This window comes from Anser anser, assembly GCF_964211835.1.
Source record: "Anser anser genome assembly, chromosome: 4".
Lineage (NCBI taxonomy): Eukaryota > Metazoa > Chordata > Aves > Anseriformes > Anatidae > Anser > Anser anser.
This window is the reverse complement of record NC_139724.1, coordinates 63,566,762-63,582,766: the sequence shown is the minus strand read 5'-3', so window position 1 is coordinate 63,582,766 and position 16,005 is coordinate 63,566,762. Positions and strand designations below refer to the sequence as shown.

Below are 16,005 nucleotides of genomic sequence, written 5' to 3'. Positions count from 1 at the left end.
ACATGGTCAAGACAGGCACCACTAAAGGGGTGCACACATGATGAGGTGACATACTGGACTTCACCCAGTTAGTTCCAGGTGGATGACATCCCCACACTGTACTTTGCAGGTTTCTCAGGCCATACAGTACATTAGCAGCTTATATGGCTTGGTTTTGTAAGTGTATATACACTTCATTGTGTGTGTACATACATGCCACCACTGAGCAATTAAAGCTGCTGTAGGTGACAGGCCTATGCTACTGTAATAGGTTTAAGCTTTGCTCTGTCATAACTGAAGGAGAAAAAATGTCTTTTAAATGGGAAGCAGTGATAAATAATAAATGTTAAAATTTCAAAGAAAATTGTTAATCAGTCAGACAAAGCAGTGTCTGTAGGTTTCAACAAAAAAAAATATTAATAGATTTCAAGGACAGGAATGTATTTCTGAAAATGATGGGTTTTATCCACCAAAATTTCACCCAACCTGTCATTTCAAAGTGTTTTTTCTTTCCCTCCCATGAACTGATGCAAGTAATCAAAACTTTGTAGAATAACTGCAGTTATGTAAAATTTGCTAACATTGAGCTGCCAATGTCTGGCTTTCTAGATCACCACATCTATCCTGTTTGTAGTAACGTTTATTTGTACTCCTTGGGGAGAACGCTTGTGCCTCCTAATCAAATAAATCCAATAAAATCAATTTCCCATGCAAATATAAGGAAGATTTTTCATTTCCAAACCACTGGAATCCTTAAGGCCCACACACAAAGATGCCACCCTGTGCTTTGAAGCATTGTTCCTGAGATGTCCAATAAGGTAGTCATGTTCTAGATGGATATTTTGCAGTATCCAACAGCTGGCAGCTTCACCTGTTGTTAAACAGAAGCATCATTTACTCTGAATCACAGAAGGACTTTTTTGTGGTTAACCTGGAGTAAAGGAGAATCATGTGAAGAAAAACACATACAGACACTAGACAATGCAAACACATAAAGAGGCTGGTAAGATAACCCCCATGCTGCTTTTAGACTGTGCCTATGTTTTATCTCCCCCATCACCTATACTTTTTCTCTCTCACAGACGCACACCTGAGGGTAGGAGTCATCTCACTTATCTTTATTCATCTAAAAAGCAAGTGTCTAGTCTAAACTGGTTATCTAGGTTCCCTCTAGATTCAGTGGAGAGAAAAAAAAGTGAGAGGCAAGCATATCCAGAGGGCAATTCACTCACCTGCATTAGACACTCAGAATGGGATGAATCAGCCTTTAGAAATGCTCCTCTCTCTCCTTGACTGCAGAGGGAATTTAGGCAGCATGCCTAGAAAAGACAACTAACTGACAGAGTTAGGTAGAGTGAATACCACTCCATATGAGGGTATATCCTGCTTTTGGAGACTGTGCTGTCCTTTGTTGTGATTTATCATGCTAGCAGAAGAGAATAAATCTTTCACTGAGACAAACCAGAGAGTGGTTGGAATCTAATCTGTGCTCCAACTGCGCCTTTTTCCTAGAGAAAAAGTGTTTGGAAAGTGTCCTCAAGTTTTCATGCACCAACATGCTTCCCACTTCAGGTAAACAGCACAAGCCATGGCTCTGTTGCAAAGTAGTTCCCACAAGATTTCTTCCCAGGATGAAAGTTAAGGATGATGGAATGGTTTAGTAAAGCTCTGAGTAATCGTCCCCACTTTGGGATGCAGCAAACAGAGCGGTGCAATTGTGAGATTCTTCATGGTCTTCCTCAAAGACTGCCTGAACATCATTTGAAACTGCAGGCTATTATAATATAAAGTAGACCAACTGGAATGCAAGTAAGGGCACATAGAGAATACAAGGCACAGTGCATTAACCGCCTGTGTAATTCATGGACATAGTCATTATTTACTACAGCTCTGAAGAGGCTACCAATAGCCCCCTCAGGAATTACCACTCACTTGGTGCTTGTAGCAGTAGCATTCATCCAGTTAAAGCCCAATATACCTCTCACAGTACCTCTCACGGAAGATGAAGCTGGGAATTATAGGGATGGATGCTTGTTTAGTATGTGGCCCCACACTGCACACTACTCAGACACTTTCTGGGGTGAGGACTGTTCCTTTCCTCCTGGAATTCAGCAGTGCTCTGCACACTGCAGCAGCAGCACGAAGGTGTAAAGGTCAGAATCTTCACTAACATTGAATGCTCATTCTAAGGCACCTAACACCTGATATTTTTAAAAGACAAAGCATTATATAGCATTTGGCATGTAAAAGGAACAGATTTTTCCAATTTAACTGGTGACAGTGAATCCTCAGAACTGAAAAACAAATGAACAAACAAAATACAGATCCTGGAATGCTTTATCCCAGGTAAATGTTTAGAAAAATGGGGCGAGTTAAAAGAAAACAAAATAAAATTTTAAAAACACAAGAGTTCTTGCAAAAAAAAATTAATTTGAATGTCTTGGTTAGCATGAAAAGAGAGTGTAATGGAATATATAGACAGATTTCTTCATATCAGTAGATGAATGCCTTGCAAGTCTTACTGCAGTTTATTCTTTGTTTCCCACGTCTTCCCAATTTTGCAAAGGTTCTACAGAAAACATTTCATTAAACAAACATCTCAGCTTTCAGTCATTACACTATTCGCTGTATTTTAAATGAGAAGCTGGAGACCTCACTTATAATCTTTTGAAATTGTGCTCCACAAAGCTTAATGAAAATAGAATCTTAATTTTTTTTTTCTTACTTGTCCCTCTTTCCAACCAGGCAAGAAGCTCTCAGTGGGACTATCTAGCCTCCAAAAATTCTTTGTCCCTTTCTTCTTTCACTCTTCAAAATCCTTCAATAATTCATCTTTTCCTTCTACCAGATTCAATATAGTCTACATTTTGCCTCATTAAGCTGGGAAAAATCCTTCTTCATTTAAGAGTGAAAGTAAAGTATCTCAAGACAATTGGTTAGGGAGTCACAGTCATCAGTGCTGCAATTTAATATCAGTTCTCCCTTTAAATAAATGATAATTACAGCTTTTGAATTAAGAGGTTCAGAGACTGAGCTCTGCAGTTCATTGTCCAACTATGTTAAAATGGAATTAAATAAAATACTCCACTCTTATAAAATAGTGAGAATTTGCAAGGTGCAACTTAAAGATGCAAAGGCTGTCATGTCCAAGTCTAATAGAAAAGCTCTGGGACTGACAGTCATCTCTTTTTTGAAGGTAAACAGATGCTTAAAGAGAAGCAAGGTGTCCATGACATACTTTGGTCACATCTATATTAACAAATTCAGCCTATGTACTTAACAGCTATCATCACCAATAATGACCCAACTGGAAGAAAAGCTGTAAAATGATCTCTAGTTTCAGTTTTATTTTCTGAAGAAAGGACATTTCTAGCCTCCTTCTTTGTGATTAAAACCTTGGACATGCAAACTGCTAGAAAACTGATGTAACCAGATTGTCAGGATGGAAAGAAACAAGCAGCTGGGATCCCCATCTGCTGCAATAAGGAGCTAAGCTAAAAATCCTCCCAACATACCCATCTGAGGTAAAATGAGTCAATAAAACTGTATTTTTATCCATCGAATCAACCCACCAATTCCTTTCTTTTCCTCTACTTCCCTTTACCCTCCCCTTTTACAACATACTTAAACCAGTATTGTCTGATACGGTCAGGGTTTTTTAACCAAGTCAGCGATCTGCTATATGAGTAAAAGTTGTCACACATAATTTATGTTTAATGTTAAAGACATTTTTGTCTCATTGTCTTCAGCAGTGCTACACAAATGCCAGTTCTGGTACTTCCTCTGTCAACAGTTCCCACAATTGCTACTCCAGTATGATGGAGGCACTGGTGTCATTGAAGCTGCATCAAGTATTTGATTTTAGATTGAACGTTTGTCAGCAATATAAATAAACTATAACACAGCAATTCCACTGCCTGTGACTCTGGAAACGGAGACATAGGGAATACAATTTTAAATGATTGTTTAAAATATGATAAAGAAAAGATTGGTTCAGATGAGAGACGTTTCATATTAGCATGGAGGAAAATAAAAATGAAAAAAGACGAGGCAAAGTTTTAAAAATGTATCATTTTTAACAAAATGGCCACTCAATATTTAATATCAATCAAGTTGAAACTGAAGTCATGCAGCATTTTTCCCTTTGTTGTTATTAATTAATTCCCTTTTCATAAAAAACAATACATGCATTTTATCTCCCTGCCCTTAAAATATTTTTCTTTTTATATTTTTTAAATCTATTTCCTCTATGTTTGATTTTCTTTTATTGTTCCAAATTAAAATGTTTTATTCTGTAAGTTTAAAATTTTTCTGCTTTTCTATTTTTTGATCTTGTCCTGGGGTCCTTTATCTCATCTTATTTCAGTTCTTATTTACTGAATATTTAACCCATCACCATAGTTCAGGGCAACCCTCTTGTTTACTGTTTGACTTTATTTTTTACCGAACAGAAGCCTAGAAAGGAAGATATTTCCTTTCAGAAAGCCTTGCCTTTTATTTAGAATTTTAAGATCTTAACCATACCAATCATTTGGTTACTCTATATATACTCTTTGTATATGTAAGTTTACATCAAAATATTTATGAAATTCTTAGCTTTTGGGTACACCATTATTCTAGTAAATACAAACAACAAAAAAGCAAAACAAGGTGAATGAGCCATCCTGTTTTGATGAGTTTTGGTTACAATGACATTCTGCTTTGTTTGACAAAAAATGGTAATCACATGCACGTATTCACTCATCAACCTACTGAATATTGTCAACACTAGTTACAGACACAGACTACATCCATAGGATTGTGGCATTATGGCTATATAAGTTCATAAACACCAGCCTATCATAGTTTCACAAAGGTTGTATTGGCATTGATGTGATGATTTCAACATATTTTTCAAAGTACAGGTATCTTTCTGCTCTTTCATATAATCCACATGACGATCTTCCCATGCTTGGGCTTGGTTTCCCCATTTCCCACCCCCCCCCCCCATCTAACAGCTTCAGTTACACATCTTCAAACACTTTTCTTTTGAAGGAGTATTTAAGGATCAGCACTTTGAACGTGTTCATCACTATTGAGAATAAAGCATCATTGAGTGCAAAGCCTTAGTCCTACACAATGTGTTTTTGTCAGGCACCATCAGCGACAATCCAACAGCTGGGCAGCTGGCTGGTAGATGTGACCCAGCAGGCACTGCAGCAGCATGCCTGGGACTCCACTGCAGCTCCATTTGTAGCATCATGCAGGGTACCAGACACCAGGCCCCTGACAAGTCCACAGGCAATGAGCACAGCTGAAAGGACAAAATGACAAAAAAGTCCCAGAGAGGCAACATTACACCATGGCTTATTGGTTATGGTAAAAACAAGTTTAAGGAGTATAAATAGCAAGCAGAACTCTTATCTCTAGCATTGATGGTGCACTGAGGGTTTTTTAAAGTGCTCTTCAAATTTGGTGCATGAATTATCACCTCTAATAGCTGATAATTAAACCACTTCAGTAAAGCTGTGAAATAGAGAGGACTAGCAATAAAATCTCAGTCTCACCTGGCAATTATTTTGAAACTATGCTCCAAATAATCAGATAAATAAATCTGTCTACGTCACAGACAATTCTCTGCAGACTGACAATTCCATAAATAAACACACACACAGATGCACACATCCACATCTATATGTATAAGCCTCAGTGAAATATGGAATAGGTCTTAAATCAGTTGCACAATCAAGGAGAAGAATAATATAAAACTAGAGAAGCACTCAACAACCTCTCTTGAACACTGTGTAACTGGCTCAAGAACATAACAGAAATGGCTAGATAAAAAAAAAAAAAAAAAAAAAAAAAAGCCAATAAGCAGATATTTTTCATTTGTGGAATCTGAAAAACTATCTGGCAGTCCTGCTCACTGTTCTGTTTTAGAAGTAAAACAAACTGTTCTAGCGACAAGTATCGATTTCACCATTAAAAGGAAACTACCCATTCATAAATATTAAGTGATGATATTATCTCTTTCCATGACTGCTTTCTTATAGGAAACAAAAGAAACATGATCCACATCCAGGAAAACAATAAATAGCTTTAGCAGTTACAGAATCTACTCATCCAACACATCTCTAAAATGGAAAACTGGAAGGACATTTTGGGAAGATCTCCCACTACAGAAAAATCTATTAGAATCCTATAAAAGACCCTGCAGTGCCATAGACAAACTTCTGCAGAAATAGAAGGGACACTATTAAGTATTTCAAGCCTTTTGATCTGATGAAAAATACTGTGTTTCTTATCTTCTAAAAAAGAAGTTTTTGTGCTCTATAGTTGACGGATAAAAAAAAAAAGGCTCATACAGTAGTGTGAGAACCATTGTGTTCATTAAGAAGCTTAACATTTCGAATCTCTTATAAAAAATTATGGGTTAGAGCTCAGAATTTGCCTGTGAAGTAGAAAAGAGTTCGTCCTTCCTTAGAAACCATGAGGTTTGGAGTTTTGAATCCCTTTAGGGAAAGAAGCAAACCACTGGAAAATCCTTGATGGTTGACTGTTAAGTCGTAATAGTTTAGTTTTAATTAAGTTCAAGGACATCTTTACCAAGGGCAAGGATATCTTTACCATTTTATCAGAATTATGAAATTTGATTTATAATTATAATATACAAAAACTATTGACTTTCAAAAATTGTCATAAGCTTTGACATTTTAAAATGTACCTGTATATTTCCATATCTTCTTTGCAACTGTGATGATTAAAAGTTTTGATTTATTGTTTTTGTTTGTTTGTTTGTTTTTTTAACACAAAAGATGATATCTTCATACAGTAATATAATTCAGGATCTAGAGCTGCAATAAAAACCGTAAGTATGGAATCAGAGACGGAAAAAGCAGAGGACACTAGGGCAAATTGCAGAAATAAATTGAGAGATTAGAAAGATGTGCATGGTTACATGATATTCATAATGCAGAAACATTTGAAAATGTTTCCTGTGAAGAAAACTTTTCCAATCTGCCCTGAAAAAAATAGTCAGTACAGGTTGCCCAGAGAGGTGGTGGAGTCTCACTGTGTGGAGATATTCAAAACACATCTGGACGTGTTTCTGGGCAACCTGCTCTAGGTTCCTGATTGAGAAAGGGGTTAGACCAGATGACCTCCATAGGTCCCTTCCCATCTTGGCCATTCTGTGTTTCTGTGATTCTGTGAGCAGGCAAGATCAATCCTATGGGAAAGTCCCAAGTGGATGATATAATTTGTAGAGGAAGCTAATCTGAACCAGAATAAAACATAAATTTTGCCTCCACATGAGACTGCCATCTCCCTTGTATGTTGTGCTATATATTTTGGCCCTGGAAATATTTGAGAATATTTCTTTCTACTAAGCATAGGCATAGGCACTTGCCTGAAGGCAACTTGTAATGCGGAGTAGGAGTGAGCAAGGAAGGATAAAAATAGGAATGGGAATATGCATGGACAGACAGAGAGATAAACTAGAATTATATGTTTCATTGATTTCTCTTGAGTTATTCCTAATTTGCCCAGCAGGAAGAATATCAGGCCCAACAATTCATAGCTAATATTTGATTCAGAAATGTCAGAGCAGAAGGGAACAGTGCCAGTGAATAAAGTGTTTTCCCTAATGAATACATACATATCATTAGAATTGAACTCTTTATTTTATAATCAGTACAGTCACTAGAATTAAATATAAAACCAAGTGCTTCAGATAAAGCCATCATCACTCATGATAGTCATGTTTCATGCAGTAGCTTTTATTATACTGTAGGCAAGGAATGACTTTGTTTTTGCAGTACCAAAACCTCCCACTCTATAATCTACATCAGAATCAAGTAGAAAAAAGTTTTCAAAAATTCTCTGAAGCTGACAAAGAGAGAGCAGCAACAAGAACTGCAAACAATGAATATTTCAGTTTTGAAAAGCTCCTGCAAAAATTGAAATGTTGTGAAATGTGTGTTTCAGATAAGTCCAAGAGCATCAGGCAGAAGCTTTCAACTGGAAAAAATCATATTACAGAATTTGGATATATTCACACATTTTAAGTCCAAAGTCATAATTCAAGCATCTTCTTGTTCTTATGAAGAATGAATTAAATGCAAGTTCTACAGTCAAGCAATTTATGAGGAATTTTTTGTTAGTGTCTGGATGTTATGTTGGAGAGGGATGTCATAGCTTCTTTTCAGTATATTAGTACTACAACTGTGGTGCTAGAAGGACAAATGGCCTGTCAGTACTTAAGTCACCTTCCTCTTTATCAAATGCTCTATCCATATCACAATTAATGGCTTTTATATGATGTTATTGTTTTATATTTCATTGTACTGTCTTATATAATAGCAACTCAAAATAAAAAAGAGTAAGGACCAAAAAAAAAAGTACTAAAAGAAAAAAGTGTTTCAAGCAGTACAGGTCTACTGTTTTCTGTCCTGGTCTCAGAAGACCAAGCATACACAATGATGAAAGTGACACTACAAAAAAGGTTATATTAAAGGAATCCCTGAAACAATTTATGCCAAGAAATATGACCTCAGATAAGCTGTGCTAATACAAAAATTAACTGCACTGGTAAGTTAGACAGAGATTGATAGGTTTTGCAGATGGAACAGTGAAAATTGAAGTGGAGAGTGAGGTGGCAAAGTCAGTCCTAAGCCGACTGTGAGAAGTTGCAGATGGATCTCAAAACACCAACCATCCAGATGGTTAATGTAAGATGAAATTCAGTGCTGGTAAGTTCAGTGCATGTGGCAAAACAATTTTAACTGCATGTATACAACAAGAGCCTCTAAAGTACCTAACAAAACTCAGGAAAAAAGATTTTAGATTCATTGTAGATGCCATCAGAAAATGTCGGCTCAGTGTCTAATGGTGGTTAAAAGAGCAAACAACATCTTCTGAATTGTTAGGACAGGAAGAAAGACTAAAGCAGAAAAGAAGGTATTATGCTGCAGTAGAAATCAATGGTGCACCTATTTCTTGAATCCTATGTGCAGTTCAGGTCCCCATATTACAAAAATAATACAATAGATCTAGAAAGAGTGCAGAAAGGAGCAATAAAGATCAGATTATTGAATGGTTTCTTTGGGCAGAGAGACTAAATATGATATTAGAGATTAAGATAATGTTCTTAAGCAATGAGTAAGGGTGAAATACAATAGAGGTCTATAAAATCAGGTTTGCCAAAGAGAAGTTGCAGGTACAACATATATTGACAACATGTGCAACGAGTCAAACAGAAATACCATTAGACAGCCTGCTTAAACTTAACAAAAGGAAGTACTTTTCTGAACAAACACAAATTGTAAAACTCATAGACACAGGAAGTTCTGAAAGCCAAAAATATAAATGGGTTAGGGATTAGACTGGCTTTTAAAAGCAGCAATATGGGTGTGACCTCCAACTAAGACAGTCCCTAGGCTGCTGATTGCTGGAAGGCAGGAAGGCAAGGCTGAAGAACATAATTTCCAATACGCCTTTTAAGATCAGAATATTCAGAGGGTGATATTTTCCTTTCTGGCTTGCAAACAATAAAAAGCATTACTATGTGTTTTCATTCTCTGGAAATACAGCCTATTAAAATTTTCCTGTTCCCTTTAAGGCAGAAAAGCTAAATATCTGGCTCTTCATTCTATTTCAGACTGAAACTGTCTTATGCTACTGCTTGTCGTAGAAAGAGGGTTATAGAAGTAAATGGGGCTTTTGCTTAACTTTTTGCTAAACTAACAAAACAAGGCTCACAGAACCAAAACATTCTTAATTGTTTTTAAACAAATGTTGAAGGAAAAGTAAAATCCACAGTGCATCAAATTACAGGTTTCTTACAGTATCATATAAGAATTTTCTTCCTTGCCATGTCAGCTTCACCATTTTTTTATGGCTTACACAAGCTTTGTATCAGTCACAGAAAGCACATCTGAATTGTAACTCAAAATGTTCTGGTATTATACAGCAGAAAAGTCTAAACTTAAGAGCTAGAGAAAAGGACAGCAAGAAAGTATAATATCTTCCTTAATGGTATCATCAGGCAGTTTTACTTCAAGGGTCCTGTAATGCCTTGGTTTTGTCTGACATAAAGCTGCATAGCCAGGAATACCTTCAGAAATACTGTCAGAAAATCATTTTTTAGCTTTCCTGCTACCAAAAGAACAGAAACTTTCTTATGATTTATATTTCCATTTCTGGGAGTATATGGTAGTGTCTATGTTGTTCATAACATCAGGTAAATAACAGTTCATCTGCCATTTCTTTAGTCTTCTCAATATAGTGATCTTAATAGAGACTAACTGTACTAATGTATCCTAACTGTACTTCTGCAATAAATATGTCCTATTAGTTATCTGCTGTAGGTAGAGTTTCCCTATTTTAAGATCTTATTTTACTTTTCAAGCCCAGCAGCTAGAGAATCTGGACACCAACCCAGCTGAGTGTCCTGCCTGCAGCAAGTCTGGAGAGTTCATTAGACAAAGCTTGCAGGGAAACCAGTGGAAGGAGACAGAGGTAACACTGAAAAGGCATTTATTTCAGGGCTGTGGTTGGAATGCAGCATCTTTATAGCAGCTGAGGCAGTTTCTTATACAGGTCTCTGTGTAAATAAATTGTGTTAACTTAGCAAAATGTGTACTGAAATGCTGTTATACTAAGAAGCTGTCTATATATTAAAGTTTTTGAGTATCTAATAATCAACAAGGAACAACTTTGTGTGTTTTGTTTTCTTCTAAATACAACTGGAGGTACTGAGCAGGTAATAGCAAAGATGAACATTAACATTTTAAGAGAAACACAGGTTTAGTTGCAGATCTCTCCGTATCCGCTGATGGAGAGTTGAGTGGGGAGAGGGATGACCTCCTGGGTGCAGTTCAGCATTGGAGGAGATGTTTGAGCCCTGGAGCCTGTCTCTCCTGTTCTCCCACTGAAAAACCTCAGGGGATGATCCATACCTCCAAGACTGCAGAGCCACATCTCATTCAGATGCCCTGCACAGTTAAAGCAGAGAAATAGACACTTCTGGGGCACAATTCACCTCACACACTTTAGTTATTTACTTGAGGTTGAGATGAATTACAATCTAAAAGCAACTATTTATTTCTACTGACTTTAAAGGGAGTCTGGATGACTTGCTCAGGTACAGCCATCTGTAGCGAAGTGCCTACAATTAGGTGAGATAAATCCCCCACATTTTTCTTGCCTGCTTTCCTGCCATGCATACAGCCATCAAATCCTCATGCCAGTTTCCTTTGTCTATATTCTCTTCCTTGGGAGAAACTGAAGTCACATAGACCTGGTTTTGCTCTGGGCTTTGTTCACAAAGACACGCAAACCTCAATGGCTTTATTCACAAGACACATAAACCTCAATGGCTATGTCCCTTTTTTCACTCTCAGCTCTGCAAATGTTAAACCACAGTCCTCACCTGCTCATCTGAATTCAGTTATGTTAGATTTTATGCTAGTTACATTGGTTCCGTCCCATGTCTTCCTATGCCCAGGAAAAGAAGAGACAACAGCATGCCTTGTAATCACTCCCCATTCCCCAAGGGAGTCTGGTTAGACAGGCTCTGCTTTTTCTTTCCTTAGAGCATAATTCTTCTGTCCTTAGTCATGGACACAGTCCCAGTAGTGTCCAGGAGAATTACTCCCTTGAGTTAATGCTGCTGAAACCCTGTTTCACCTCTCTTTAATCATGTTAATCTTCATCTTTTATTCACTACCTGATAACAATGGAATTGCAAGCTCTGCCTTACCTTCATCTAAATTTTAGACAATACTGCATAATCCAGTTAGAAATTCTAGAGAAGATGGGAGATATAACTCTTTATTGGGGATGCCATAGGTGAGTTAGTCATCTTGTGATCAGAGGAATCGGGAAAGAAAAATCTGATAGACAATTTTTTTTTTTTCTGTTGTCATATTTTTCTGGCTTGGAAGTCATATCTTGTCCTGCTTTATACAATACTGAAAGTAAAACTGATCCCCTGACTTCACAGCATTTCACTGGGTGGCAGAAACAAACAGGCTGATTTTTAAATTGCTGCTATGGCTACTCTGACCGTCTGTCAGGAAGCCAATACTATTCAACACCTATATGACTGATTATACCTCAATCCCTCACCAGACAACCAAACAGATGTCACCACCAAGGATGCCTAGTGGCTGCTGAATAACATTTCTGCTGCAGCGACACGGCCTCAATCAGGAAGAGAGGGGATTTTCTTGGGGAGGTAATTACCTCTTACTGCTATGAAATCTGGAAGCTGAAAACAATGAGGGTCCTAAACAGTGTGGTACAGGGAACAAATTTTAAAAAGAATAGAGGCATCCAACCCTACCAACAAATGCTAAATATGAGACTAGCAACAAATATTTTACAGAACCAGACTGAATTTTGTTTGAATGAATACCTTCTCAATGTGCCAGGGATGACAAATACTGTATTCTTGACTGCACTAACACATTATTCAGTCAACACAACACATTCTAGCGAAGAAATACTCTTTGCTTTGAGCTGATATACAGGAATGCTACCAAGGCTCAGGCATAACATTCATACATATTTCTAGTATATTTTGCATAAACCATTTCTGAGGAAGAAAAAAAGATTCTGAAATATGAAATTCACAGAAAAACAATGAGCATGTTGATGGATCCATGACTTATTGCAGAATTAGAGCAGTAACCTGTGTATTTTCCCACCTCCTTGAAATACACCGTGATAAACATGCTGAGATAATGATAGTGATATGTAGTCCACTCACACAAGAAGAAATACATTCCAGATATGCATTCATCACAGCTTTAGTAAGCCCTGGAAATAAAGCAGCATTCTTACCTGTACATAGTCAGGTTTCTTGCTAGAGACAAGAGCAGCATTTTAACTATCTGCTGAGTCTCCACTTCATTTCATTGTATTGCAACTTTAAAAATGCTTTTTCTCTGTCTGACCTTGCATGGATTTTTGTGTTCTGGGGACATTTTTCTTCATTTTTAGCTTCATAGTATACTCAATATGGTCAACTGCTAAATGTGTAAGGCTTATTTATTTATTTAGTATTTTGGCTAAGTCCCAGGTAGCTCTTAAAAATATAAGCTTTACTACTTCATTTATACTCAAAACACCTATTATTATTTACTAGGATCTGGGCTAGAGCTGTTTAATGTGAATGTCTAAAACATCATGCATAAATCTACTGAGCCCCCATAAAGAGATTGACTCAGAGGAGGGAAACTTTGTCCCAAGACAAAAGCTGTGATCAAATCCTGTCGATAAGAGTAAGCATATAAACTCCCTTCAACTCCACCAGAGTGACTTACCCAATTCCACACCAAATCTCTGTGGCAGAGCATGAACCAACAATTCCAAGTTTCAGAAATTCCTAATTCCTATATCATTTTTTTTCGAATTATGTATTTTTGTTGTTGCTGTTGTTAATATCTTTAATCTGAATTGGAATAATACTTAAACAGAATACGGTCCCTTGAGGTACCGGCTATACCTGCAGAGTACTGTTGAAGAAACCTGTCTCTGTATACCACATGGGGACTGTCATTGCTTGAGGCTTCTCCATTGCCTGTGCAGCACTTCAGGCTGCCTTGCAAGGTAGGGAGATCCACAGAGCCATGACAGGGGAAGTTTGGCCTGGGTGTTAGGGGAAGGTTCTTTACCGAGAGGGTGGTCGTGCACTGGAACAGGCTCCCCAGGGCAGTGGTCATGGCACTGAGCCTGCCAGAGTTCAAGAAGCGTTTGGACAACACTGATCATTTGGACAGCACATGGTCTAATTTTTGGGTGGTCCTGTGTGGAGCCAGGAGTTGTACTCGATGATCCTTGTGGGCCCCTTCCAACATAGGTTATTCTATGATTCTGATTCTATGATCCAGAAAAACAGGGTTCTGATGGCTCAGCAGTGAGCAGAAGCCCCAGTACCTTAGGGAATACTGGAAACCACACACACCCCTGAAGCCTCATCTCTGCTCTGTAAAACCACATGAACTGCTTGCCAGGGTTGCCTGCACCATGGAGAGGCCAGGCCATAGGATGTACTCGTTCCCTCTGGTTGCTCCTGGGATGTGGTAGTCATTTCTGTAGGCCTACCCTGCTACTCCATTTTATATTCTGGATATACAAACCATAGCATTCTGCCTCTATCTCAGGAAAATAGGAGATAAAAGTTTCCTTGAAAAGTAGGCTCTGAATAGGACCAGCCAGCCTTTCAGGGGGATTTTATACCTCAGAAAGGCCAAGGAATCAAGAAACCGAGACAAAGGAAAAGAAAGCCTGAATCAGGCCTTACATAAAGGCCTGGTTTATTTTACTGTTGACTTTAACTGGCTTTGCACCAGGCCCAAATTGCACAAGTTGTTTGATGAATCAGATACTTAAATGAAGCCAACTGAGAGGACCTAAAGAGGCTATGCAAAGGAGACATTGCCAAATTCCACACATACAGCAATGTGTAATGTTAAGAGGCCAAATGTTTCTTCAGAAAAATGTAGACAGTTTGTAGAAAATATGCAGCTTAAAGCTGATCTGTATTGCACGCTAGGCATGAATATTTTACTGAACCAGCACAGAAAAAACCCTACAGCTATCTAATTACAGATCTCTCAGCTCATCCACACTGATTAAGAACCAGACAGTGATAAGACAGGGGCCAAAGACTGTTCTTTCAGCTCACACTTGAGAGGCTGTGTTAGCCTTGCATGATCCCTGATAGTGTGATGGAAAGGAGCAAGGAGCATCTGTCAGTTTAGGCTGCATGTCAAGGCACACAAATAGCAAGTGTATTAAGCTAAGATTGTGACAACAGGGAAGGCTGAATACAGCTTTCACCTCCCTGCTGTAAGCCCAAGAGTATGTGTAGTTACCTTAACCAGGTTTTTAAGGGTTTCACAGCTCCTACCTCAAGTCCCTCAGGAGCACGGTGTGCCATGTAGCGCTGAAGGTCACCAGCAGGTCCTGCAGAAGAGTCTCACTGGAGCACCCTTAGGCATATGTTAGTGGGAGAGTTGGCTGCAAATGTTGAGGTTGGTGGGGGGGGGGGATGTTTAACATCCACACAGCTTTGGGAACATCAGTGTCTTGTGGCCACACAACTTTGTTTATACATGTACAGCAGTCACTTTAGACTTGGACATGCTACTAATAGAGTTTATTTTGCATTAACTGTCCAAGTGGACTTACAGTCATTTATACACCTCAGTAAATATCTGTTTACTTCTGGTAAATATCTGTTTCTACAGTGGATTTCTACAGTGAATGCCATTAAGATAGTTGTGAATCAGTGAACAAGAGTTTTTATTGCCTCTGTTACAAACCTGGTAATAAAACATTGTCTTTACCAGTATAGCAAGACTGTTGAAGAGCTGATAATGAACCTTGTGTCTTTATTCACCAAGAAAGCAATTATAACTTGACAAGCTGGAGAAGGTAGACAGCAGCCATTACTTAAAACATAACGTACTTCTAGAGCCATAGTTCTAGAAGACTTCTTCATACTGCGAGCAGAACTATTTTAGGTTTTATGCAATGCTATTTAAGAGCTGTAGGGGAAATGCTAAGCCCAACACAGCTCTTTTTAAGACCTGGGAAGAAAAAAAAAAAAAAAGAAAAAAAAAAAAGAGAGAGAGATTCAAATTGTGAATTGACCTTAAGGGCTTTATAACCAGGATAAGAATCTCATACCCATCTGTAAAGCTCCCTTCTGAGCTTAACCTCAAATCCCTGGTGCAAAAAGGCTGAAAAGGTTATGTCAACTTTCTGATAGTCCTGAGGCCAAAGAAAGAGACAGAGAGACCACTGAAAAATATGTCTAAATTACACATTTGGCTTCTGCAGCCTAGCATAAGACCTAGGGTAGAAAGGTAGTTCAGTGAGGAACCTTGCTACTGTATAATGTAACTGTACATCATAATGTCTTCACAAGAAATAAACTGTACTTTTTCATACTAAATCTTTTTTATTGTAGACTAAGGAAAACAATGATCAAATTAAAGAAAAAGAATGTTCTTTTTAAAAGACCATGGTCTTCCT

The 16,005-nt window shown here is 37.9% G+C and overlaps 1 long non-coding RNA gene across 2 annotated transcripts in view; it reads right to left on the bottom strand.

Annotated features, from left to right (window-relative positions):
* Positions 1-4,981: 4,981 nt before the first annotated feature.
* The window catches only part of LOC310899039, a 40,544-nt gene continuing 29,520 nt past the window's right edge, over positions 4,982-16,005 (bottom strand). For both annotated transcript variants that reach the window (XR_014583935.1, XR_014583936.1), the window contains 2 exons: positions 6,683-6,812; positions 4,982-5,272 (listed from right to left, as the gene is read on the bottom strand). This is a non-coding gene — a long non-coding RNA (uncharacterized lncRNA). The remainder of the gene's footprint in view (positions 5,273-6,682; positions 6,813-16,005) is intronic.